At 41.2% G+C, this 27,283-nt stretch overlaps 1 long non-coding RNA gene across 1 annotated transcript in view; it reads right to left on the bottom strand.

The window, feature by feature from the left end:
- Nucleotides 1-1,113: 1,113 nt before the first annotated feature.
- Nucleotides 1,114-27,283, bottom strand: part of LOC119506674 — a 62,389-nt gene continuing 36,219 nt past the window's right edge. Inside the window, exon 3 of the long non-coding RNA XR_005211052.1 lies at nt 1,114-1,222. This is a non-coding gene — a long non-coding RNA (uncharacterized LOC119506674). The remainder of the gene's footprint in view (nt 1,223-27,283) is intronic.

Raw genomic sequence — 27,283 nt, 5'->3', positions numbered from 1 at the left:
GTTCCTGAGAGACGCAGGCCCTCTTCAGGGAACCGAGTTAGTGCCTGGCAGAGCTGGGACCAGTGGCTGTGTTCACTTCACACGCCACCTCTCTGGGATCTGGGCAGTTGTTTGCAATGGCTGAGAAAGAGTTTCATTTATGCTCGATGTCTTTTACACAAAATAAACCCTACTCTTTGGACCCAGAGATGAAACCAAGAGGGACATATGGAATGAAGCAATTTCCTTAATTGTATACTAGCTCCTTAATATCCCCAGTTAGTTTGGGCATTAATGAAATCTGCAATTCTAAAATAGATGTTTCAAACCAGTGATGTGGGCATTGTAGTAGAAGAAGTGGGAATGATTAGGAAAATTTAGTCATATTCTTTTATGAGGAAAATATCTTCCTATTTAGTTACAAAAATACTTGTTTTTCTTCAAAAATGAAAATGAGACTGATCAATTGGGTTATTTTATCAAAATGTCCAGTCACATATCATAACTAATTAAGCACTGAAAGTCAACACAAACCAACCTCCTCAAATAAACCTGAATACATTTAAAAACATCAAGCTCATGTAAAGAAGGTGGGATTAGAATCTTTCACAAAAGCTTTGGTGGTATTATTTATAACAGTGCTCGATAAATTGGAGAAACCCCTTTGAGCCCACAGACAATATCTAGAATAAAACAATGTAGAAATAAAACCTTTTATATATTTTTATAAAGCATAAAAACAATCATAACTCTACTAAGTTTTTTCTACATATTTATATTTGGATTATTGTACATTAAACGTAACGTTTTCTATTTTCTACCTTTTAGGTGCTTAAGAGATTTAACATTTTCACACTGTTCTAGAATACATGCTTTTTGTGAGAAGTTCAACCTCCAAGTTCAAAGAGAACTGCATTTCCTGGCGAAATTTTATTTTGCAATTATTACCCTGTTTTAAAGAATCTTCTTCATGCCACAAGATGTGAAGTCCAAAACATTTATGTTCCTGATTGTCAGTCTTTCCTTCTTAGAGATGTCGTTGTGAAAACAAAATAGATAACTCATTTTGTTGACTCAATACAGGCATATTATCACAGCAAGATTATAATTCAGGTGCACAATACCTGTATTTTCAGAGCACAGCAAGGAAGTCAGCCGGTACTGGGAGGCACAGCAGGTAACTAATATCAATGAAGTAGCCCAGATTTGTGTTCAAACAACAGAGTAGGGGTCAAACTTCAACCTACAAAAGTAATGAAAATCAGAGTTAAGGCCAAAGTCCTTCCTTAAAGCCAGCCTCCCAGCTGGGGGACGAGCTGCAGCATGGCGGACACGAAGGACAGCAGCGGCCTGTGTCCAGGGCATCTCCTCTTGATCCCACTGCTACACGGTCAGAAGAACACAATTCACTCAGGGGCAGAAGCAAATTGATTGTTGGTGATCAACGCTGTATGTGGAGCACCGACAGATAACCAGGCCACAGGTATCCTTAAAACACCTTACATCATCCAAACACCTTAATCTAAAGCTCTGCTTCCTCTCTCTCTCTCTTGCACACACTCCCTACTCTCTCATGCCCTCCCTCTCCTGTCTAAAAGGTAGAAAATGGTCAACATTACATTTAAGGTACTAAAGTCCAAATATAAATATGTAGGAATGACTTAGTGGAGTTATGATGGTTTCCTATGCATTATAAAAGCTATACAAAAGGTTTCATTTCTCCATCATTTTATATCCCCACTGTTTCTTCTTCCTTCTTCCTTCTCTGTGCCTGATGTCTCCCAGGGCTCTCTCAGCTACAGCCTGAGCATTTTGATGATCTCTTTCCCAGAGGCAATTTTATAACAAAATAGCATAGGCCTCAATCATACACAAGTAAAGTAATAGTTTACAGTATTTAAGCACACTTTTGAATGCGCTGAATATACATATAATTTGAATGTAAATTTTATGTCTATTTTGGCTTCCACAGAATGCTATCTCTAGAATTTAAACTACATGGAGAGTTTCCTATAATGAGTCAATAGCACACCCCAAAATATAGAGCATCTTATTGGTTGCCTACCAAGTAAGCCTTCAAGTAGGCATGTCTGACTCACAGACCAAAAAAAAAAAAGTGCACTTGGGTGTGTGCACACACACACACACACACACATGCACAGGCATTCGTTTCCTTCCCCTGATGGGCCTTCCACATAGCTGAACCACAACAAGGAAGCCACAGTAATAGATCCCAGCACCACCAACTTCACTCATGAGAAGGCAATCAGCCAAATGTATCTGTCACTAGTGAAATTAGAGATTAGAATCATTTAAATTTTATGTTTTTAGGGAGTGATGTTATTTTTGAGATGTGTGAGTCACCCCAATAAACCCTGATAATAATCACTAGCAGTATGTGACACAATGTATATGGTAGTCTGGCAACCAAGCATGGGTTTGGGGAAAATAATTTCTGCCTTAACTCACTGTCAAGACTTAGGCTCCGAGTCTACTCATGATCCATCAATAATCCACTGACACACCAGTTACAAGACAGGGGTGTGTGTGTCTTTCCCTGTAAGCAAGGCAGACCCCAGCCTTTCGGTACCAAAGTTATCATGTGCTACATACAGCCAGGAGGAGAGAAGTCTCCAGGTGCTAGTTGTAGCAAGGGCTCGCCAGCTCCACCAAGACCACTGAGGAAGACTGTATTCCTTGTCATTAAGCGCAGGGATTTCCAAACACAGTAGCCAAAATTGACGCAACCAGAATACTCGATTTCAAATCAAGAGACAAGGAAAATCTCAACTCTATAGCCAGACCTGGTGCCAAATCAGTAATTCTCAGTGGGCCTCAAGTTCTTGACCCGCCAGTTGTCCTCTCAGGAGGGAAGGTGCCCTGGAACTCCTGGGACTGTCCTGGGCCCAGTTCACACACTTCTTTGCTGGAGGAGGCTGCTGGGTGCTGAATGCCATAGGCTGTGCTGAGCCTCTGCTGGGAGCCATGGGAGGAGTGGCCATGCTCTGGGGCTGATGCCTCCATCCTGCCCCCGGGGCAGAGACCCTAGCCAGAGGAATGCTGAGTGAGCAAGAGCACGCCTGGGGTCGAACTGAGCATTCAGCTCATTTCCCTGAGGGTCTGGTTTCTGCTGGGCCTGGTTAGGGTGGGGCTAGAGTGCCACAGGGGAAATTTTGATAAGGAAGCATCAAACCAGCCATGTCAAAACAGAAAATTACTTTTATTTCTAACTAGGAACTAGACATTCCTGATGCTGGCTCCATTCCTGAGTCTTTGTCCCTGACCCCTCCTTGTGCCCTGGCACCTATCGCTGAGAGGATGAAACGAGGTAACGCACGTCAGGGGGTTGGCACCTCCCCTGGCATGTTGTGAGATTCACGAATGATGGTTACTACTGTTATCAATACCTGCACATTTCTAGGTATTAATATCATTTCCAACCACTGTTCTAACATTCTTCCCACTTCACACTCTGCCTGAGTCGAGCTCTGACCCTTGCACACCCCTGGCCTTGCTCCCTGCCTGTGACCCCTCCCCCTCAAGGGTGGGTGTTGGGAAGGGGCTGCGGCTCAGAGACCAGCAAGAATGTCTGTTTTCATCATTACTGGGCAATTTTAAAAACAGAAACGTGATGGTTTGGTTTGGGGGTCACTTTAATCTGTCCTTGGTTCAAAAGGTCCCATCCAAACAGCCACGTCAGGACGTCATATGCCTGGGGATGAGGAAGTGGTATGTGTTCCCTCATCCCCAAGCTTTCAGGCTTTCTGATTTTCCTGCACATCTCATGTGATGGTTAGGTTCATGTGTCAACTTGGCCAGGTAATGGTGCCCAGGTGTCTGGTCAAGCAAGCACTGGCCTAACCATTACTGCAGGGATATTTGTGGCTGGTTAATAAACCAGAAGGCTGGTTTATTAAATCATCAGTCAACTGGCTGCAGCTGTGACTGATTGTATCAATGAAGGGCATGTCTTCCACAATGAGAGAATTCAATTGGCTGGATTTAATCCAATCAGTTGAAGACTTTTAAGTGAGACAGATAGAGGACCTTCACTTCTTTGGCTGACCTTCACTTCTTCGACTGACCTTCACTTCTTCGGCTGACCAGCGAAGCGTTTCCAGAGGAGTTCATCAAAGTTGCCATTTCATTCCTGAGGGGTTCATCAAACATGTTCATCGAAGTCGCCAATTCACTGCCTGGAGAGTTCATCAAACATCTTCACTGGAGTTGCCAGTTTGCTGCCTGCCCTACGGAATTTGGACTCTTGCATACCCACAGTCGCGTGAGACAGTTTTATAAAATCTTATATTTATAGATATCTCTTGTTGATTCTGTTTCCCTAGAGAACCCTAACTAATACAACTGGTTTAATCAGTCAACACAAGTTTGCTGAGAAGCATGAAGAGCAATGATTGAAAGAACAAGACTCTGGAGCCCGATTCAGTTGCTGGGAGAAGGAAGCCTCTTAGTTGCTGGGTGACCCTGGGCAGAGCTCTTACCCTCTCTGTGTCTGGATTCCCTTCTGTAAAGTGGAGATAACACAGCTGTGGTGTGGCTTAACCGACTTAGTTTACATGAGGCGCTTGGGGAGGGCCTGGCCCAGCGTAAGCCCTGTGCCAGCATCGGTCATGATTGTGGCGCATCAGTTGTCCACCTGGAACTGCGCAGACTATGGAAGCTCAGAGATGATGCCCAAGAGCCCTGCCCTCCCCCCACCCTGCCCATTTGCTGCCCTTCTCTTCCACCATCCAGAAAAACCGGAGGAGGCTTTGCCACTGGAAACAGCTGGTGCTCTGAAAGGCTTTCAGGGTGAGTGTGGAACCAAGAGGTTATTTACTAGCCCCAAAGACTGTGATTCTCCCTATTTTTAAAGAGGATATATGATTTTTAAAAAATAACAAAAATAAAAATAAAAAAACTTTAATCCAGCTACATGCAAACTGATAATAGAAGAACAGAGAACCCCTTCCAGCAGCACTCAGCTGGACAGTGACTAAAACGCCAGCTTGTCTCCATATCAACCACAAGCAGGAAGCTTTTGCTTTTCGTTATCAGATGCAAGCTGCAAGGAGATAGATCCCAGCAGATCCTGGGCTCACTCTGAAAGCGCAAGGCTTTGCTAAGGCTGGGCCAGGTAGAGGCTGGGCCCTGGGAATCAGAGATGGTTGCTGACGAATAGTTTTGACTCAGTTAGATCAAACGCAAGGGGAACAGCATCCCCCCATTGAACTCTCACTTGCTACATCTCAGGTGGCTGGTACAAAGCACCTATTTTTTTTTCTTCAGAGAATAAAAGCAGCTTTGGACTTTTACAGAAATTGTAGAACTTAAGGCTGGACTACCACCACAATGCAGGCTGGGAAACTTCTCCTGATCCTGTGCACCAAGATGGAAGATCCTGGGGCTCCTGGCCGTGGCCACTCTCACTGAGCCCCCAGTGGCTCCTGAGGGACTTGGATTCTTCCTGAATGCTCGCCTGCCAGTGGTAGAAAAGTTTGCCTCGGGAAGTCAGAAATCCAGCTCAAGGTTAATATATCCACTCAAACAATGATTGCAGCTCTTTACTGATGGGTTTGGGATCTCGATCTAGGAATCTTCAGCTAGATTTTCAAAATGGTGGCTGTGTGGGAAACAAAACCAGTCCCTGGTGGCACACAAAAGACATGCGTGGGATGAATGTGCTGAAAGGGAAGAGAAGATTGTCCGTAGATTCGTCCATGAGGGGTAGGCAGAAGGACAGGCAGAAAACAGCACCAGTGGAGGGGAAATAAAAGGCTTGTTCAGGTACCGGTTCAGTCCCTTTACTTCAAGCCCCCACACAAGGCTCTGTCATTTTATCCGGAAACTTCCACATGCGGATACTCGGTCACCCAGCTTTTCAAGGCCACACAAACGGAACCGTGAAGCCCAAGGGGCCAATGCTTCAAGCCACAAGAGCCACTCAGCTCCCTACAGACACCCAATTACTGCTTCACCCAAGGCCCTCCCAGGGCTCAGACCTCAGAACTAAAGCAGTTCAAAATTGAAGCTTTATGTCCCCCAGGCAACCCTGCACATGGCAGTTTTTGAATCCCTTTGAATTAAGGAAGATGGAAGGAAAATACAAAGAGCATAAGGGGCACCGTCTTCAAATGATTCACAGAAATCATGGTGAGGTACACAGTCTTCAAGGCAGCATCAGACACATATCCAGCTCAGTACAAATGGCAATATGGCCACAAACACAACAGCAAAAACCTCGGCAAATATGTTAATAAAAAGAAGCATCACAAGGCTCTCCTGCCATTCAGTTATGTTTACTTATTTATATCAGTAACCACAGGGAAAACCACTGCAAATTCCATTTTAATTTTTTCTTTGCCCTCCAACGAGCTTTTTACCTTGGCTTCCTCACCTACTGTCAGCATATTATCGTTCAACCCAGCTGGAAACCTCCTGGTCACAGGTGATCTTGCCTCCTCTTCATCTCCCCATATCTACTTAGTTCCTTGGTCCCTGAGCCTTAGCCATTCCTCCTTGATAATGACTCTCACATCCTCACTTTCCTCTCCATTCTCTCTCCCAAGACCCCTAGACCAGCATCTCAGATGGTAATGTGCACACAAATCCCTTGAGATCTGCTCAAATGCAGATTCTGCTCAAAGAGGTTATGGGGTGGGGTCTGGGGTTCTTCATTCCTAACAAGCTTTGAGGACCATATCTGGGTAACTGAAGCAGCCTCTCCCAAATCCAACCTACCACCCAAACCTCTACCAGATCACTTGCCCCAGACATCCATCTGTTGCTTGCATCCAGCCTCTCGGTCCCTCTGCCCCCAATGTCATCTTTTAACCTGATTTCGCATTTTCTTCCTGTGTCCACACACCTGCTGCTACAGCCAAACTGGCTATTTCTGGTTGTGTCCCTTTATTACATCTACCTGCAGTGTCCTCAATATCCTCAAGTCCAGGCCAAGAAGTCTTCTTTTCCTGGCCATTCCAGTTCTCCCCTTACTCACTATCCCTCAAATCAGATATTATCTTGTGGTACCTTTTAGATTGTCATCTGATATTGGTAGTTAACCCACTTATTGCCAATTTTATTTAAATGTATGTATCCAGATATGTATGTGTCATTTCCTAACTAGATTAAAACTTCTCTAGGGCAATCCTTTATGTTTAAATTTAATTCCTAATAGGAACTAAAACTGTGCCATGCAAAATAAATCCTTCTTATATGAATACTTGTTTTACTAAAATAAAAAGAAAGCTACTCTTTATTTAAACCTTGCCAACAATTCCCTACCATATTGCAATCTATGAAAAAAAGCCATATATATGTTTTATATCTATATACATAAAACACCTAATGGCTTAGGCTGTATTCATACAACACAACAGAGACTCTTTGTATTTTAATAGGCTATTTTGAAAATTATTCATCGCCAACAACCCAGCATCTGGATCAGGGCCTTGTGGTTCACACATTCTGACCTTCAAGTGATTAGGAAATGGTGCCCCCACTGAGAATGGCCTTCCAGCCTGGTGCACAGATCGTTGAATGAGCACAGGCTGGATTTCAGTCCATGTCAGGGTCCCTTGGGTGGGGAGAAGCCTACCCTCCATATGCAGACCCTGCTCCAGAACGGCCCTGTGTAAGTGTAAGGGAGCCCCAAACTCCAACTCAGGTGTTGGGTTGTTTTGGTTCCATGATATGATTTCAGAGGCAGAAGAAAGACTCCCTATCTGAAAATCCCCCACCCCATCCCCACTTCAACAAATTCCTCGTGTGTGTATATCCTCCCTCCCTGTCGCACACACACACTGACATGCATGAAATCCACTGTCTTTCAGAGGTTTTCCTCTTCAAGAAGTCCTCTGTAAAATGCAAACTCCCTTAGGAGAGGTACTAGGTTGTCATCAAGCAATACCTTAGCAGGGGCTAATTATCAGCTCACTTCCAGCCTGTATCATCCATCAAAACTGAACCCAAGGCTGGCTTCAGAGGGGGTAGAAATGGAGCTGGAATCAGGGATGGGGACAGATATAAGAAAGAGGGGGTCCCAGCTCTGGGGTTCAGTTGCCAGAGTCTTCAGGGTGGGACATTTTAAAGCCGTCCATAGGCTACTGAAGTGAGGAAGGTGGAAAGGCCAGAGGTCACTTTCAAAGGTAAGTGATAAATTAAACTATATGTCTCTCTCACTTCTGATTATGATCAGCAGAGGTGAGTTTCACAGTCTGAAAGATGAATCACAGGATCACATTGCTTGAGAAGTTAGAAAAATCTAAATTATAAGAGTAAAATTTCTGCTACATCTGGCAAAGTAAAGCTATTCAATGAAAAGCAGGCTATTCAAACATGAACGAGTGCCCAATGGCCACATCTGGGACATGTTAAGCAAATAATATTAAAGATAATAATAGATTATAGATTATATCCCCTGAAATAAAAAAAAAATCCATGAGCTTAAAATGATATAAATAAATAACAGAATTAATAATAAACTTACAGAAAAATTCCAATAAATGTAGAAAGAATAATGGAATAGAAAATCATCATTTGACAAACACCATAGTAATAACTGCTGAAGGCAAGAAATTATCAATGGATGCTAAAATTGGTGGGCAAAAATAGAATGAGAAACAGGATATTTGCATAGTTGCAAAGGGAAAAATCATAGCATTACAGCAGAGAAACCTGGCAGATACCATCTTAACTAGCTGATCAAAATTACCATCATCAGCCATAACGCACGTCAACAGCAAGCATGCCCTGATATGATACTTTGAGAAGGACACAGATGACTTCTGTTATATTTTTGCCAAAAAATGCATAATCTTAATTTATTCATGAGGAAACATTAGACAAACCCAGAGAAATCGTATAAAACAAGTGGCCAGTACCCTCTAAAAATATCAAGGTCACAAAAGACAAATATACATTGAAGAACTACCCCAGATAGGAAAGAGATGAAGGAGAAGCCACCACTAGATGCAATGTGAGATCCTGGGCTGGATCTTGGAGCAGAGAAAGGACATTTGTGGGAAAATTGGTGAAATTTGAATAAGGTCTATAGATTAGCTAACCATGATGTATCAATGTTAACTTTCTGGTCTGATAGTTGTGCTGTGGTTGTATAAGATGTTAATGTGGGGAAGCAGAGCAAAGAGTATGCAGAAAAATGCTTTGTACTATTTTTGTAACTATTTCATAAATCTGAAATTATTTCAAAATGATAAGTTAAATAAAGTAAGGCTATTGAGTATTCCTCATGATCTTCACTCAGGATTTGCTTTTCCAAAGGGCACTGCCCAAATCAAACCCCAAAGTTTAGAAACCTAAGTTTCTACAATTCCACCCATGGGCTAATTCCTTTCTCAGCCCCCTCTGTTGGGCCTCTATTCACTGGAAACCTCACAATTATCTGGCTGAGCTCCTCCAGCTGTGACTTAATCTGCTTCCTTAGCCCTTGTTAATTAAGGGCCATCAACACACTGCCCTAAACCCAGCCCTTGAGTCCTCCAAGTCCTGTTATGGGCCCTGTTACACACACATAAACAAGAACTTCTTAGAAAACAATAATGGCAACAATTCTTTGCGTTTATATTTTGCGGCTCCTCAAAAGACTCCCAATGCTTCCCACACCTGTTTTGCTTTGCCCCCACCCACCCACTTTCTCTTAGAACCTCCCTCCCACCCCCCAAGTTCAACCAGGCCCAGCTTTCCTTCCCACCAACGCACTAGAATTAGCAGTCTCCAAGTGAAATCCTGGGACCCACTTTCTTTTTTGCATTGTGGGTTTAAGGATCATTTGATGAAGGCATGAGGAAAAGGGAGAAACATTTTCTATGGACTTACTTGTATTTTTAACTATTCCAACAAGGGTGATAAACTCCAAGAAATACCCCTTTTCTGAGCTGGGATTGAGAAGCGGTGCTGATGCTTTGGAACCCAGCAACGCCATCTCCAAGGCTGGAACTGGAAGGTAGAAAACCTTTCCGAGGCTTGAAAGAGGTAGGTCAGCATTCCTGTCAAGCTCCATCAATCTGATCCCCCAGCCCTGCGCTCTGCACATGGGAGGCAGTCGATGGGGCAGGAGCCATAGGATGGAGGTGTTTACACAACCATCCACAAGACGCTGGGGTCAGGGCTCCAGTGGTATGTGCAAAAACAACTGTTGCAAGTATATTAGCTGAGGGAAGAAAGAGTATGCAGATTTAATTATACTTAAACATCTATAAAGAGACATTAAGTCACAAATTAAAGGAAAAAGGACACATAAGTAGGAGTAAATGTCTCTTATTTATACTTATCTGAGCAGTCACCTCACTGATCAGAATATACATGACATTAATATCTCCATTTCATTTTAGGCAAAGGAAGCTACACACACCATTTTCTACTTTGTGACTGAGAAAGCAGCTAATTTGCTAAAAAAAACTTTGAAAATATTCCACCATTTTGGAAACCTTCTGGGAATTTCTTTGCAATTTTTTTGCAACAGTTTCAGATATACTTGCAGCTTCAGAAAATAGATAAAGCAGCCTCTCTACTTTTATGGTCAAACTGTCACACATGCAAGGCATGGTGGCTGTCCAGGCCGGCCGGCCGGCCTTGGAGCCCTCCCACCCACACCTGCACACCATGGAAGCCCTCTTCATGCTGAATTCGGTGACTGCACACCCACCTGGCCAGAAGCTCCCTCAGGTCATTCTCCCTATGCCACGAGATTTTCTGAAAGGCATCCCCTCCAATATTTCGGCACCTAGTACCCTCCCACACATCCCCTGGAAACACATAAAACCTTCAGCATGAACTTAAAGCACAGCGCTTCCAGTTCCGCTATCATCAGTGAATTATTTGTTAGCACTTTAAGAAATTGTTTTAGTTGTGGCCAAAAGGCAATACTGAATGTAGGCATGAAAAGGAAAACCAGTTTAATCAAAACTGTTAAGAACAGGTGCCCCCAAAACTGTAGGCTGGAAATAGAACTGGGGGCCTCATACTCCGCACTTCCGGCCTGTGTTGGGGGTGTATTCCGGGGTGGGGCCCGGAGGATGTTTCGGCCAATGAGAGGCTCCGGGAGCTCCGCGGGGAAGCAGAGGGAGGGAGGATGGGCGTGGCTCTCTCCACCCTCTGCTCCCCTCTAGTGAAAGCCCCAGAGGCTTGGACTTAACTGTATCCAACTCACTGCCAGTGTATGTTTTGTCTTCTTTCCATTTTACCTCTTGAGTCTGAAGTAAAGGGTGTGTTTTTAGTTGCTTGCTTTCTGTCTCCTGAGTTTTCTAGCTAAACTATTACCTGTTACCGCATTCGACAGAGAAAATAATACTGAGTGTGGAAGCTCCCCCGCCCCGCACTGCTTTTTAAGTCTGCTGTGTCTGTGTTTAGCCTCCAAGTGTTGCTTTGAGAGAAATGCATGCGCTTCCTCTGAATGTTTCAGGTGGCCTTCCTGGGCCTTCGGGACCCCCAGGAATGCTTTGACTATGGCTTTCTTCTTGTTCTCCTTTTCCAGAAACTCTCTAGAAATTTATTAAGCAGGTTTCCAGTACACTGTGAAACGAACTGGCGGCTATTTATCAATTTCAAATAAATGCTTGCATTATTTAAGTTAATGAGGCAAACTTGGGAGAAATAACATGGAAACGGCTCTCTGGGTGGCTGTGTGATTATGTTCAACTCCTTCTTCGGCTGAACCAGGAAAAGATTAGTTTTCTGCTATGAACCCCCTAAAAGTCAGCATGAAAAACCAATGAGCTAGAACGTCCCGACAGGCTTAGTTCCAATTTGACTGATGCAGCAGGAAAAGACGTTAAAATCATTGCCCCTCTCCAGTCACAAGAACACGCAAGTGTTTACAAGGGGATTAAACGCTGCTTTGCAGAGTTGAATTCAAGATTCATTTATAGGACAAGTTTCCTGAAAACTTGTTCTATCAGGCGCATCAGATTCCAAGCAGCCTCTGATGATTTTATTTGCTCTAATTTAATTAACTTTCAAAGACCCAGAGTGCATTGGTAAAACATATTCCCTGGTTGCAACCTACCGGACAGTTAACAACCTGCCCAATTACAGGAGGGGAGGGGTGGGTCCCAACCCCTCGCACCTGGTAATTAAAATTGCTAATCGCCAGCAATTATCTGGCCGAGCTTTGGAGGCAAGAGAAACAGTTTGACCCTTTGCCCAGCGAGGGAACAATGTTTTCTGTCCATTGCCGGGTGCTTAGGCAAAGCTGTCCCCGGCCCCCGCCTATTAAATGGCCACTAATAGGAAACCAACAAAAGAGCCCTGACATCTGCGCTGGGATGTCCCGGGCCCCAGGTCTGAGTGCACAGGTGTTGGACGTGAGGTTGCCAAAGAACGCGCCCAAGAGCGGGAAAGTTTACTAATAATTAAACAAGCCGTCCTCGTTTCAAAGTTGGCAACCCCATTACCCAGCACCAGCCCGATAATTAGGTCCTAACATTCAGCAGAAGTGAGGGGGGGGGTGGGGGTGGGGGAGAGCGGGGCCTTTTGTCATGAAGGGCTGGTGGGTCAAAAGATTTTTTTAAAGAAAATCTTTTTTCCTTTTTAATGAACCATTTTCCTGCTCAAGCATAAATGAAAGATGCTATTTAAAAAAAAAAAAGTCTACTGAGAATTTTAAATGTGTGGCCTTTTATTTCAGAGAGAAGGGTGGGGTTTTCTGTCATTATTCAGAGAGCCCAGCAGAAGTCTCCAAGAGGACAGAAGCTTGATTTTCATTGAGGTGTTGAAAGAGACACCCAGGAGAGACAACAGATTTTCTATTGGGAAAATGCTCTGAATTTGTTTTGGCTTCCAAAAGGTAGTTTCCCTAGAAGCTTCTAGGTCTTAGCACAGCCACCCATTGCCAGCACCCCCATTCAGCAGACGTCCAGACTATGCCACACTTTATTCCTTGTAGTTTAAGGATGAGAGAGAGTCTAAGTTTAGAAATATATCCTCAGAGTGGTTTTGACTGCCTTGGATATACAAACAAAGCAAAACAAACAAACAAAAAACAGTGAAGGAAATTTAAATGTAGCTGGAATAGGGGTGCATGTGATTTCAGACTCAATTACTGGGCAGACTGAAAAAGAGACAAAAGGAGAAAGACCCATGCAGGGGAAATTTCGCTCCAGCTGAGAGGTGCAGGAAAAGTCTGTTATAGGGGTTAATCGGTACCCACACCACCCTTTGGTCCTTTACAGAAAAAAATTTGAAAAAAGTTTTTAAAATATGCATTCTAGGAGAAATATAAAAATATAAATTAAATAATTTACTCCATTTGTTTCAATTACCTGTTCACTCTTCTATTGGCCTATTCTCTGTCTCCTTCTCCCTGTAACCCTGAGTGACACTGGGTTGTGGCACCTCACTGGCAAGTGGCCTAAGCACACTAACAAGAGTAGCCTGGTGTGATCAGGATTCTTCCAAAGCCACAGAGCAATTGTTAAGGTTTAGTTTCCATGTGTATTTAGAAGGTTGTGGCTTTTCTGAAACTCACTATGTAAAGACACCAATGAGCCCTCTGGAAAAATAGAAAATGACAAATCGGGTGTTATTGCCATGTTCTGCACTTAACTCCCTTTAGACACTACCAAGAGGTAGGGCTGGATTCTGCGACCAGGGGAAGGCTTTGCCTTGAGCTGGCACAGAGCAAAGGAGATGAAAGGGAAACTGTCAGGCCCTGGTTTCAGAGACCTGGGCTGCTAAGGCTGGTAGGGCATGCCCACGCCACTATACCCTGTAACTGGACCAAAATCCACCCTCACACAGGTGTCCAGAATGAATGGAGACTCTAAGCTTCAGGAGGCAAGAACCTGGTTTGGTTTACTGCTCTATCTCCAATTCCTGGCACTAGCAGGTACTTAATAGATACTTGTTAAATGGACTCTTGAGTAGATACATTTCCTGATCCTCACCACCTCTACATTAGCTTCCTTATCGAACCTCTGGCAGCTGCTGCTCAAGCCTCGGATTTGATGTCTCTGGCTGTTCTCTGGTCCTTCAACTTTCTTCCTACCTGTACACTCCCTAGCGACTTCAACTCATATCCAGCAGCTCTGCCCCTCATACAGCCCGACTCTATACTAGCAGTTTTTGAAGTGCGGTCATCGGATTCCTAAGAATCGCCAAGACCCTTTCAGGGGCTCCACGAGGTCAAAACTATTTGCATAACAATATTAAGATGCTACAAGCCCTTTTCACTATGTTGATATTTGTACTGATAGTGCAAACGCAATGGTGGGTAAAACTGATGTCTTACTATGAATCAAGACAGTGACCCCAAACTGAAAGAGTATTGGTTGCATCCTTCACTACCATACACTCCTAGTAAAAATGAAAAATGCCAATTTCACTTAAGAATATCCTTGATAAAGAGTAAAATTATTAATTTTACTAAGCCTTGACCCATGAAAATAGGCAGGACTGGCTTCGTGAGCACGTAACCTGTGCCATCTCAAAGAGCCCCATGCTTAGAAAGGCCCACACTTGATTTAATGCTCTGCTATCGCTGTCTTGAAATTTTTACTTTTTAAATATGGGGCCCCTCATATCATTTTGTACTGGACTTCACTTATTATGCACCTGGTCCTGAGTACAGGTCTTTTTAATATTCTTTGTAATGAAATTGGAAGTATGCATAAAGCGTTTCTGTTTGCTGTATGATGGTTTTCCCAAGGAAAAGAGCTTGGGCAATTGTTTGAGTTGCAAGCTCAACTAGCTACTTTTTTAATGGAACATCATTTTTTTATGAAAGAATGACTGACAGATAAACTGCCTATTCAGATATGGCTATTTGGCAGACATTTTCTCAAAAAAGAACAATGTGAGTTTGTCACTTCAAGCAAAGCAGCTAACGGTATTTGTTGTCAATGATAACATTTGAGCTTTCAAATGGAAGTTCAAAATGCTGCGTCTGCCATCCTGAGCTTGAAAGATTCTTAATATCTAAAGGCTTTTCTGATGAGATTAGTGGTAATATTAATGAATGTGACTTTTTTTAACATTGTAAAATGCCATGTATCAACATTTGGAAGCGCTACATAATTCAGCACATGAGTAAGAGATCCACTCAAAAGTGCAAGATAGACCAATGGGTTTTAATGTAACAGGGAATGAAAAGTTCACTGATTTGGTTCCAGATTCTACATTGCAACTACTTTTGAGAAACTACCACTTGTCACATTTTGGTGTAGAAACAGGAAAGACTAGCCACAAGTATCTGAAAAGGCTATTATAGCACTCCTCCTTTTTCCAATTACATAACTTAGTAAAGCTGAATTTTCTTCATATACTTCAACCAAAACAACATAATACAAAAAAGAGATATGAGAATCCATCTGGCTTCTATTAAACCAGATATTAAAGAGATTAGCAAAAATGTAAGGCAAGACCACTGATTTGTTTGGAAACTATAATTTTCTATAAAAATATGTTAAGTTTACATATAATGGGTTTACTGTGTTAAATAAACTAATGGGTAAACATATTAAATTTCAGAGTTTTAATATTATCAAACCCAGCTTAGTGCTAGGACCAAGAACACACCAGGCATGGAGTTAGACATGAGTTTAATAGGATTGACTTATAGGAGATAATTTGTTCCACAGTGGTGGCAGGCCGGGAAAGATGGAAGTTAGTGCTCCACAAAAGCAGGGAGTGCCAGGGGGTGGTTTGTAAGGGTTAACAAGGAGGGTGTGAGAACGGAGTTTCTGCAGGGTCTTGTGACACAAGGGTGTAGGTAGTTTCAATGCCTTGTTAATACATTTTTTCCTCTCCTGGGGAGGTCTGATGACTTTCAATGTCTGTCCTGATCAAGTAGGTGGCTACAAAAAATCACTATGGAAGGGAGGGGCCCAGACCCTGGGTCCCCACAAATATCTATCATAAACATAGACAGATGTAATTTATGTAAACAAAAAGTTTTGGAATCCTCAATAATTGTTAAAAGTGTAAAGTGGTCCAGAGACTAAACCATTTGTGAATCACTGCTCTGTATCCTGAATCATTGCTGCCAAACCACCACTTGACATAAACAGGACAGGAATTGGGGAAATTCTGTTATGGGACATTACAGACTTGTTTACCAAGGAAGCTGGAAAGCACTTTGAAAAACATCCAAAGGAGCTGTTACTAACATAATCATTGACTCTTCTGTATAACTAATTCAACCCAGAAATGAAAAATCAAGCTTCTGTCCTCTTGGACACTTCAAACTGTCCTCTCTGAATAATGATGGTGACAGTTTCTTTGCAAAAGCTATATGACACAGAATTTCATTAGGCTCTAGAGGTGGTACTGGGAGATCTGAATGCATATCCAGGAGGTAAGTGATTTCTTGCATATGGCCTTAAAATCCCATTAAGGAATTCTAGTTCTGCACAAGATGAAGTAAATGCATTTCTCTTTATTCATCTCACTAGCTATAGCTAAGAACCCCATGCATTATATCTCAAACAAACATGAAAATGCTGTGAAAATTTAAGAACTCCCTTCCAGCAAAAGTCTAGGGACTTGAGGATTTAAGGAACAACCATGTGGTGAGTTCCCTGAATTTTCCATTTGCCTTATGTTTGCCAGACCAAGTGCTGAAGAGGCTAGCAAACCAGAAATACCAATAAACACATGCAAAAAATGTACCAAGAAAATCTGGTTCTCTCTAGTCATAGAAGCAGGAAAGGAGAAACCTAGCAAGACAGAAAACATTTAGACAATACTCACCTACTCCAACCACACAACCCAGAAAAAAATGTGATTTTGCTCCCATCTCTGTTACCAAAGGCAAGTGAGGAGCCTGAACTTCCACCTCCACCCAACAGTTATGAACTGCCCAAACCCCCTTGGCTGGGGTGGTGTGAGAAGAGGCCAAGTGGGAAGCCACAACTTTTACCACCTCTTATCAGTAATGAGCCCCCCACTTCTTCATGTCAGCATAGGCTAGTGGAGAGCCAGAACTTCCATCCCCTACCCAGCCCTACCAAGCTACCCATCCCTACCCCAGGATGTCAGTGGAGACCAAACAGGGAACCTGGACTTCCATCCCTAATTAACAGTGATGAGACAACTTCCTTCCCTTGCTGCCATGGTGTCAGAGGAGGTCTGTTAAAACAGAGGAATTAAATAAGTACCAGTCTTACAAGACAGTATCTAAAGTGTCCAGAATATAATATAAAGCCACTCATTATACCAAGAACCAGTACAATCTCAACTTGAATGAGAAAAGACCATCAATAGGTGCCAAAACAGAGACAACACAGACGCCAGAATTATCTAACAAGGATTTTAAAGCAGTTATCATGAAAATGCTCCAAAGAGAAATTATGAACATCCTAGAAACAAATTAAAAATATAACGATGCAGCACAGAAACAAAGTATCAGCAAAGAAATAGAAGATATAAAGAAGAAAAAAACAAATGGAAAGGATTAAATTGAAAAATACAATAACAAATAAAAATCTTACTAGATGCACTCAATAGTAGAATAGAGAGGACAGAAAAAACAAAAAATCTGACTAGATGCACTCAACAGCAGAATAGAGAGGACAGAGAAAACAATCAGTGAATTTGGAGATAGAACAATAGATATTACTCAGTAGGTTCAAGTGAGAGAAAACAAACTGATAAAAAGAATGAACAAAGTCTCATGTATTTGTGGGACTATAGTAAATGATCTAACATCTGTGTTACTGGAATCATAAGAGGAGGGGAGAAAGAAGATGAGGATGGGAAAGTATTTGAATAAATAATGGCTGAAAATTTTCTGAATTTGTCCCCCCCCTCCAAGTCCCCTAAAACCTAAGTAATCAAGAAGCTGAGCAAAACCCAAACTGGATAAATCCAAAGAGGTCCAGTCCACATCATAGTCACATTTTTGAAAACTAAAGGCAAAGAAACAAGCTTGAAAGGAACCAGAGAGAAATGATGCAAAACTTATAGGGGAGAAAATAATTCAAATTACAGTGAATTTCTTGTCACAAACCCTGGAGAGCAGAAAGAAGTGTCACAACATTTGTCATGGGCTGAAAGAAAAGAATGGTTAACCCACAATTCTACAGCCGGTGAAAATATCCTTCAGTAATGATTCCAAGATATTCTCAGATGAAGGAAAACTAAAAAAATTTATCACTGCCAAACATACCCTAAAAGAATTATTAAAGAAGTTCTCAAAACAGACAGGAAATGATAAATGATGGAATCCTGGAACATCAGGAAGTAAGAAAGAACAAGCAAATAGTAAAACAAAATACAAAACAAAACCAAACATAAAACTAAATACTAAATACTAAATATTACAAACTAAATACTACAGAGTTTCCTTCTCTTCTTGAGTTTCTAAATTATGTTTGATGGTTGAAGCAAAATTTTTAATATTGTCATTCTCAAAGTATGTGGAGAAAATATTCAAAAATAAATGGAGGAGGGGGATAAAGAAACTTAAAGGGACGTAAGTTTTCTATACTTTACTCAAACTTGTAAAATGTTGACACTAAAACAAAACAAAATAAAAAAATAACAAAACAGAGGTGGAGCAAGATGGCAGCTTAGAGAGGTGTGGAGTTTAGTTAGTCCCCTAGGGCAACTAATAAATAGCCAGGGACAACTAGTAAATAGTCTGGAACAACTGTTCGGGGACATCTAAGACTGGATACACATCATACACCAGCCTGGAATGGATGGAATGATTGAGATTGCAGCATAGAACTGTAAGTAAAGCTCCCCAAACTGTGGAGCTAGCACCTCTCCCCCACCAGCATGGCAGACTGAGATGAAACACTTCACAGTGGAAAAAAGAAGCAGGTTACCTGGAGCAAGGGAAAGTAACTCAACTAAGCTCCAACTGTGGTTTTAATTAAGAAATCTGGACTACTGAATATAAGCTACAAGCACAGATAAACTCAGAATGAACAGTAAAGGAATCTGAGGTTCCTCCCAGCAGAGAAGAAGCAGAGATGACAGAAAAAAAAACATAAATTAATAAAAACAGAGGCTTTTGGAGATGGCTAGCTCAGAATACTGAAAAACAGCTGTGTCCCAAGAAAAGAGGCACAGAGAACAGGCTACCAAAACCGGATGACTAGGGAAACTGGGAGGCTGGGGACTGGCTCTGAAAAGAGGCTTTCTCTCATTTTCCTTTTTTTTTCCCTCTCATTCTAAGTAGCTCATTAGAGAAAGCCTCAGGCATTTTCAATTGTCAGAGCTGATCCAGGCAAGGGTAGAGTTAATAGATTCAGAGAGACAAAAGAGGCATTCAAGTACAGAAGATAACTCCCTAAAGGGTATATCTTCCCTAAGAAAAGGTGTGGGGGGGGGTCCAGCTCAGGTGGCTGCCCTCCCTCAGAGAATTCAGGGCCTGGGGGTGGGGAGAACCAGAAACAACTTAAGCTTGGCTTCTGATACCCTTGGCCCCTGTCCAGGACAGGGTCTGCTGAGCATTAAAGGGACCACTCCTATTTACACCAGTGGGGAGCTGCAGGAAAATCATAGAGTCTACAGACATCACAGGAGAGTCTGACAATCTTCTAGGTCTCACCCTCAGGGAAAAATGATACTGAATACAGCCTCCTCCTGAGTCTGGGGCCCATCTGGTCTGGGAAAATCTGATTTGGGTAATCAAGGAAACCAGATATCTAGACAACAAAAAATTACAAATCACTCCAGGAAAAACAAAGATATGGTCAGTCAAAGGAAAAACTTACACTCCAACTGAGATACGGGAATTGAAACAACTAATTATTAATCAGACAAATCTCCTAAATCAATTCAAAAATCAAATCAACGAGTTGAGGGAAGACATGGCAAAAGAGATGAAGGATATAAAAAAGACATTGGGCAAACATAAGGAAGAACTTGAAAGTTTGAAAAAACAATTGGCAGAACGTATGGGAATGAAAGACACAATACAAGAGAGGAAAAACACAATGGAGACATACAACAGTGGATTTGACGAGGCAGAAGAAAAGATTCATGAACTAAAGGACAGAACATCTGAAATCCTACACCCAAAAGAACAGATAGGGAAGAGAATGGGAGAATATGAGCAGTGTCTCAGGGAACTGAATGACAACATGAAGTGCATGAATGTACATGTTATGGGTGTCCCAGAAGGAGAAGAGAAGGGAAAGGGGGAAGAAAGAATAATGGAGGAAAAAAGACATAAAATTACAGATCCAAGAAGTACAGTGTACACCAAACAAATAGATCTGAATACAGCAATGCAAGACACTTAATACTCAGATTATCAAAGGTCAAAGACAAAGAGCGAATTCCAAAAGCAGCAAAAGAAAAGCAATCCATCACATATAAAGGAAGCTCAATAAGACTATATGCAGATTTCTCAGCCGAAACCATGGAGGCAAGAAAGCAGTGGTATGATATATTTAAGATAGTGAAAGAGAAAAACTGCCAAACAAGAATTCTATATCCAGCAAAACTGTCCTTCAAAAATGAGGGAGAGTTTAAAATATTCTCAGACAAATCGACACTTAGAGAGTTTGTGAACAACACACCTGTTCTACAGGAAATACTAAAGGGAGCACTAGAGACAGAGAGGAAAAGAAAGGAGAAAGAGAGGCTTGGAGCACAATATTAGGTGATGGTAGCACAAAAAAGTAAACACATCGAACAAAGATGACTGTGGGTACAGTTGAAAGAGGAAGGTTTCGGGCATATGGGACACCAGAAAGTTAGATAGAAGATAAAGATGGATGGTATAAGCTAGTGAAACCTAGAGTGGTCAATGATTGTGACTAAATGTACAAATATGTTTCTACCAGAGGGAGAACAAATAAAGGTCAACTTTGCAAGGTATTAAAAATGGGGTAGTATTGGGGAAAAATGTAATCAATGCAAACTAGAGTCTACAGTTAACAATAACATTGTAATATGCTTCCATTAATTGTAACAAAGGCAATATACCAAAGCTAATTGTCTATAAGAAGGGGATATACAGGAGGGGTATAGGATTCTTGGCATTGGTGTTGTTGTCTGACTCTTTATTGTATTTTATTTTAATTTTAGTTTTTCTTTTGTTGCTTTTTAGTTGTCTTTTTTTTTTTTCATTTTTAGTTTTTTCACCTTCTTTCTTTTTGAAGAAGAAACGGAAATATCCTTATATAGATAGTGCTGGTGAATGCATAACTATGTGATTATACAGGGCACCATTGATTGTTTACTTAGGATAGAATGTATGATGTGTGAATAAAACCATCTAAAAATAAACAAAGGGATAAGTGCTGGAGAAAAATGGAGAGGAGAAAGGGATATACCTAATCACCACTGGTGGGGAAGTAGAATGGTGCAGCCCATCTGGAGGGCAGTGTGGTGGGATTGTCATATGGTCCTGCAACTTGGTTGCTGGATATATACTTTGAAGAACTGAAAATAGGGACACGAATGGACATTTGCACAGTGGGGTTTACAGTGTCAGTATTCATGATTTGCAGGGGATAGAAGAGGCCTAAGGGTACGCTGACTGATGAATGGAATGGTGAACTATGGTGTATGCATGCAATGGAATATTGAGCTTCTAAAAGAAGGAGTAAAGTTCTGAGACAAATGGACATTGAGGACAGTATGTTGAGTGAAATAAACCAAAAATGGAAAGAAAAATATTATAATGCCTCACTAATATGGACTAACTATAATGTGCAAACTCTGAGGATTGAGTCTGAATGCATAGGTTATCAGGAGAAGGCTTATTATAAAGGTTCCTAGATTGTAATCTCTTACAGCAGTTACATCTATTCCTGAGTTGTAATGGTTATTTCTAAATTCTGAGATGCTGAGCTCTTTGTGTATAACCTGGTCAATACCTGGAACTTTGGGTATCTGTGTGACACCTGAGACTCAGAGCCAGAGTCCAGCAGCCATTAATGTTAGCATTGCCTCATACAGCAAATGTTAAGGAGGCTGAAAAAAGAGATCAGACTTCAATTAGAGATATGAACGAAATGGACTTGGTTAGGACCAAGGTAAATCAGACTAAAGGGTAAAGGACGATATTGATGGTGTTTTTAAACTTCAACTTCTGTGTGAGCCCAAAGGAAGAGATGTTTATTAGGTGCAAAATCTATATTTTTTGTAACACTAAATAATTTAACTTGTATGTTTAGTTTATTCAAACAACATAATTACATGGAACATTGAATAGGGAGTGAAATCTGTTTGGTTTGAACAGGTTTGTGTAAGGCCTCAATACATCCTAGAGTAATCTGGGCAGAGAATAAAAATATATTTGCAAAGCTCCCTTGAGGAAATAGGGGAAAATGTGGAAATATTAAATTTTCCCACCTGGGGAATTAATGATATTCTCACAAGCACTGGGGAGTACCAATTTAGAAGGACAAGCCCTCGATCTTGGAGCTCTCCCTTATGAAGTTTGTTACTTCAAAGAAGAGGCTAAGCCTACTTAAAATGGTGCCTAAGAGTCACCCCCAGAGAACCTCTTTTGTTGCTCAGATATGGCCTCCCTCTCTAAGCCAACTCTGCAGGTAAAGTCACTGCCCTCCCCGCTATGTGGGACATGACTCCCAAGGGTGTAAAACCTGGGACATGACTCCCAGGGATGAGCCTAGCTCTGGCATCATGGGATTGAGAATGCCTTCTTGGACCAAAAGGAGGAAGAGAAATGAAACAAAATACAGTTTCAGTGGCTGAGCGATCTCAGAGTCGAGAGGTCATTCTGGAGGTTATTCTTATAACCCCTTTTTAGTTTTTGGTGAATTGGAATAGTTAGAAGGAAATACCTGAAACTGTCAAACTGCAACCCAGTAGCCTTCATTCTTGAAGATGATTGTATAACTATATAACTTATACTGTGTGAACGACTGGTTGTGAAAACTTTGTTCCCACTCCTTTTATACAGTGCATGGAGAGATGAATATAAAAATAAGGACAAAAAGTAAAGGAATAATAGGGAGGGATGGTGGGTATGGGATGTTTTGGGTGTTCTTTTTTAACTTTTATTCTTATTCTTTTTTGTGTGTGGTAATGAAAATGTTCAAAATTTGACTGTAGTGATCAATGCACAACTATGTAATGGTACTGTGAACAATTAATTGTACACCATCAATAACTGGTACATGAATATCTACAGAAAAACGAATTAAAAATAACAAAACAAAAAAATAAAATAAATTCATGAGTTACAGAAAGATCTTGTAAAACCTTCAGGTGAAAGCAGTAACTAGAGCAGAGCAGTCACTGGGTGAGTCACCTGACAGGCTTGGAGGGGTGTGTGCGTCAAGCATTCAGCATATGTCATCTAAGCCATCACAGAAACTCTTCAAGGAAAGTACTGCTTTCTCCATTTTACAGACTGAGACAGACTGAGCAACTTTCAAAGTCACACAGCCAGGAAGTGACTAAGTAAGAATTCAAAACCCAAACCTTATGTACTGCTCCAAATTCAAAGTGTTTCCACATCACCTCTCCTCTTACTCAGGAGTAAGAACTACTTAAAGTCGGTATGTGTTCTTCCATGTTTTGTAATCTGAGAAAGGTTTAATGATTTTAAAGAACAACAGTAAATTAGCAGGTCAATACTGGGAAATCAACTAGCTAACAAATATTGTGTAACTTCTAGAATAGTAGTTCCCAACCTTTGCTGCACGTTAGAATCACCTGGGGAGCTATTTAAGTCCCTGATGCCCAGACTGTCCTGGACCAACTGAATGAGATGCTCAGAAACCTAGACACCAGTCTTTTTAAAATCTAATATTAAATTTTATTCCATTATGCATCCAAGTTGAGAACCGCTGTTCAAGAGTGAATACTAAAACTTTATTTAGTTTTCTGAATTCGAAAACCATTTAAAAATTCTCTGAGCAACAAAAGGAAAAGAAAAAGCAGCATGATGTGGTGGCAAGAATATGGGCATTGAAGCCTGGGCTCAAATCCTAGTCCTGCCAATTTCTAATTATTGCTATTGAGCATGTTTCTTGACTTCATTGAGTCTCATTTTCCTCTTTTGCAAAATGAGAATACCACCAACCTTGCTTTGTGGTTGTGAAGATTAAACTAGTACAGTAGGTTGAATGATGATCCTGCCAAACAAGATGTGTCCCTGTCCTAACCCCCCAAACCTATGACTATGACCTCATTTGGATAAAGGGTCTTCATTGATGTAATTAAGTTACGGATCTCAAGATGAGATCATTGTGGATTACCTGGGTGGGCCTTAAATCCCATGACAAGTGTCCATATGATATGGAAGTGGAAAAAACACAGAGAAAAGAAGGCCTGTAGAGATGGAAGCAGAGATTGGAGTGGCACAGCTGTAAGCCAAGGAATGCCAAGAGCCACTGGAAGCTGGAAGACATAAAAAAGATGTTTCCCTAGAGCTTTTGGAGGGAGTGTGGCCCTGCTGACACCTTGATTTCAGACTTCGGTCCCTGGAAGTATAACAGAATAAATTTCCATTGTTTAAGCAACAAGTTTGCGGTAATTTGTTTACTTCAGCCAGAGAAAAACTATCACAACTAGTTAATGTCTGTAAGCCACCCAATAGTCTTCAATAAATAGTAGCTATAATTTTTTTTAAGTATTTTTTTATTGAGATTGTTCAGATACCATACAACTATCCAAAGATCCCAAATGCACAATCAGTTGCCTACAGCACCACCATACGGCTGTGCATTCATCAACACAATTAATTTTTTTTCAATTTTTAGAACATTTTCACTACTCCAGAAAAGACATAAAGACAAAAAAAAAGGAAACTCAGATCCTCCCATACCCCTAACCACGCCCCTCTCCATTATTGATTCATAGTTTGGGTATAGTACATTTGTTACTGTTGATGAAAGAATTTTAAAATACTACTAATGGTAGTATATAGTTTGCAACAGGTATATATTTTTTCCTATTTGCCCTCTATTATTAACTTCTAGTTATAGTGACATACATTTCTTCTAGTTCGTGAGAGAGATTTCTAATATTTGTATAGTTAATCATGGACATTGTTTGCCACAAGATTCACTGTTTTATACATTCCCATCTTTTAACCTCCAACTTTCCTTCTGGTGACATGCGTGACTCTGAGCTTACCCTTTCCACCAACTTCACACACCATTCAGCACCATTAGTTACTCTCACAACATGCTACCATCACCTCTGTCCCTTTCCAAATGTTTAAGTTCACCCTGGTTGAACATTCTGCTCATAATAAGCAACTGCTCCCCATTCTTTAGCCTCATTCTATATCCTGGTAACTTATATTTCATGTCTATGAGTTTAGATATTATAATTAGTTCATATCAGTGAGACCCTGCAATATTTGCCTTTATGTGTCTGACTTATTTCACTCAATATAGTGCCCTCAAGGTTTCTTCATCGACCTATTTCTTTTAAGATGGTTTTGTTCACACACTATACATTCCGCCCTAAGTAAACAATAGTTGGTTCCCCACATAGTCACATATTTATGCACTGAGTACCATCACCACTCTCTATATAAGGATGTCTCTATTTCTTCCATAAAGATGGAGGAAGAGTCAAAGAAGGCAGAGAGGCAAAAGAAAAAAAAGAGAGAAAAACAAACAAACAAAAACACAAAAATCGATAGCTAGAAAGCAACAAAAGGAAAGATAGCATTAACCTAAAGTAGAATAAAGAGTCAAACAACTTCACCAATGCCAGGAGTCCCATATCCTTCCCCTATTCCCCACCCCGACTCCCCATAAGCATTTAGCTTTGGTATATTGCCTTTGTTACATTAAAGGAAGCATAAAACAATGTTTCTATTATAGCCTCTAGTTTGCATTGATTGTATTTTCTCCCCAGTCCCACCCTATTTTTAACACCTTGCAATGTTGACATTCATTTGTTCTACCTCATGTAAAAACATATTTGTACCTTTTATTACAATTGTTGAACACCTTAGGTTTTCCTAAGTTACACAGTCCCAGTCTTTATCTTTCGTCTTTTGTTCTGGTTTCCCACATGGTCCCAGCCTTCCTCTTTCAACCATATTCACAGTCATCTTTGTTCAGTGTACTTACATTGCTGTGCTACTATCTTCCAAAATTGTTTTCCAAACCTCTCACTCCTGTCTTTTCCTTTCCGTCTGGAGAGCTTCTTTTAGTGTTTCCTGTAGAGCAGGTATCTTGTTCACAAACTCTGTCATTGTCTGTTTGTCAGAGAATATTTTAAGCTCTCCCTCATATCTGGAGGATAGTTTTGCCAGATATAGGATTCTGGTTGGTGTTTTTTCTCTTCCAGTATCTTAAATATATCACCCCACTTCCTTCTTGCCTCCATGGTTTCTATTGAGAAATCCACACAGTCTTATCAAGCTTCCTTTGTATGTGATAGATTACTTTTCTCTTGCTGCTTTCAGGATTCTCTATCTTTGACATTTGATAACCTGATTATTAAGTGTCCTGGCGTAGGCCTATTCAGATCTATTCTGTTTGGGGTATGCTGCGCTTCTTGGATCCATAATTTTATGTCTTTCATAAGAGATGGGAAATTTTCATTGATTATTTACTCTACTATTGCTTCTGCCGCCTTTTCCATTCTCTTCTCTTTCTGGGACACCAATGACATGTAAATTCTTGCTTTTCATTCTGTCCTTAAGTTCCCAGAGATGTTGCTCATATTTTTCCATTCTTTTCTCTATCTATTCTTTTGTGTGTAGGCTTTTGGGTGCCTTGTTCTCCAGTTCCTGAGTGTTTTCTTTTGCCTCTTGAGATCTGCTGTTGTATGTTTCCACTGTGTCTTTCATCTCTTGTGTTGTGCCTTTCATTTCCATAGATTCTGCCAGTTGTTTTTTCGAACTTTCAATTTCTGCCTTGTATACATCCAGTGTTTTCATTATACGGTTCAGCTCTTTCACCATATCTTCCCTAAACTTTTTGAATTGACTTATTATTAGTTGTTTCAATTCCTGTATCTCAGTTGAAGTGCACGTTTGTTCCTTTGACTGGGCTATAACTTCATTTTTCTTACTGTAGGTTGTAGTTTTCTGTTGTCTAGGCATGGTTTCCTTGGTTACCCCAATCAGGTTTTCCCAGACCAGAACAGGCTCAGGTCCCAGAAGGAAGAACTATTCAGTATCTGGTTTCCCTGAGGGTGTGTCTTAGAAAATTGGTACACCATGTGATGTCTCAGGTCACTGTGCTTTTCTGCCCAGCAGGTGGCACCTGTTAGCCTATAATTCTTGACTGGTGTAAGGAGGTGTGGCCCATGGCTGTTTTCCCCCAGGCTCTGGGGTCTGGATCTGAATGGAAGGTGGGTAGTAGAGCTGGGCTCTACCCCTTTCCTCTTAGAGAAGATAGACCCCTTAGGGGGAGGTTATTAGCACTTCAATGGTCTCTCT

This window comes from Choloepus didactylus, chromosome 12 (genome assembly GCF_015220235.1).
Source record: "Choloepus didactylus isolate mChoDid1 chromosome 12, mChoDid1.pri, whole genome shotgun sequence".
Classification (NCBI taxonomy): domain Eukaryota; kingdom Metazoa; phylum Chordata; class Mammalia; order Pilosa; family Megalonychidae; genus Choloepus; species Choloepus didactylus.
This window is presented reverse-complemented; position numbering and strand designations above follow the sequence as displayed.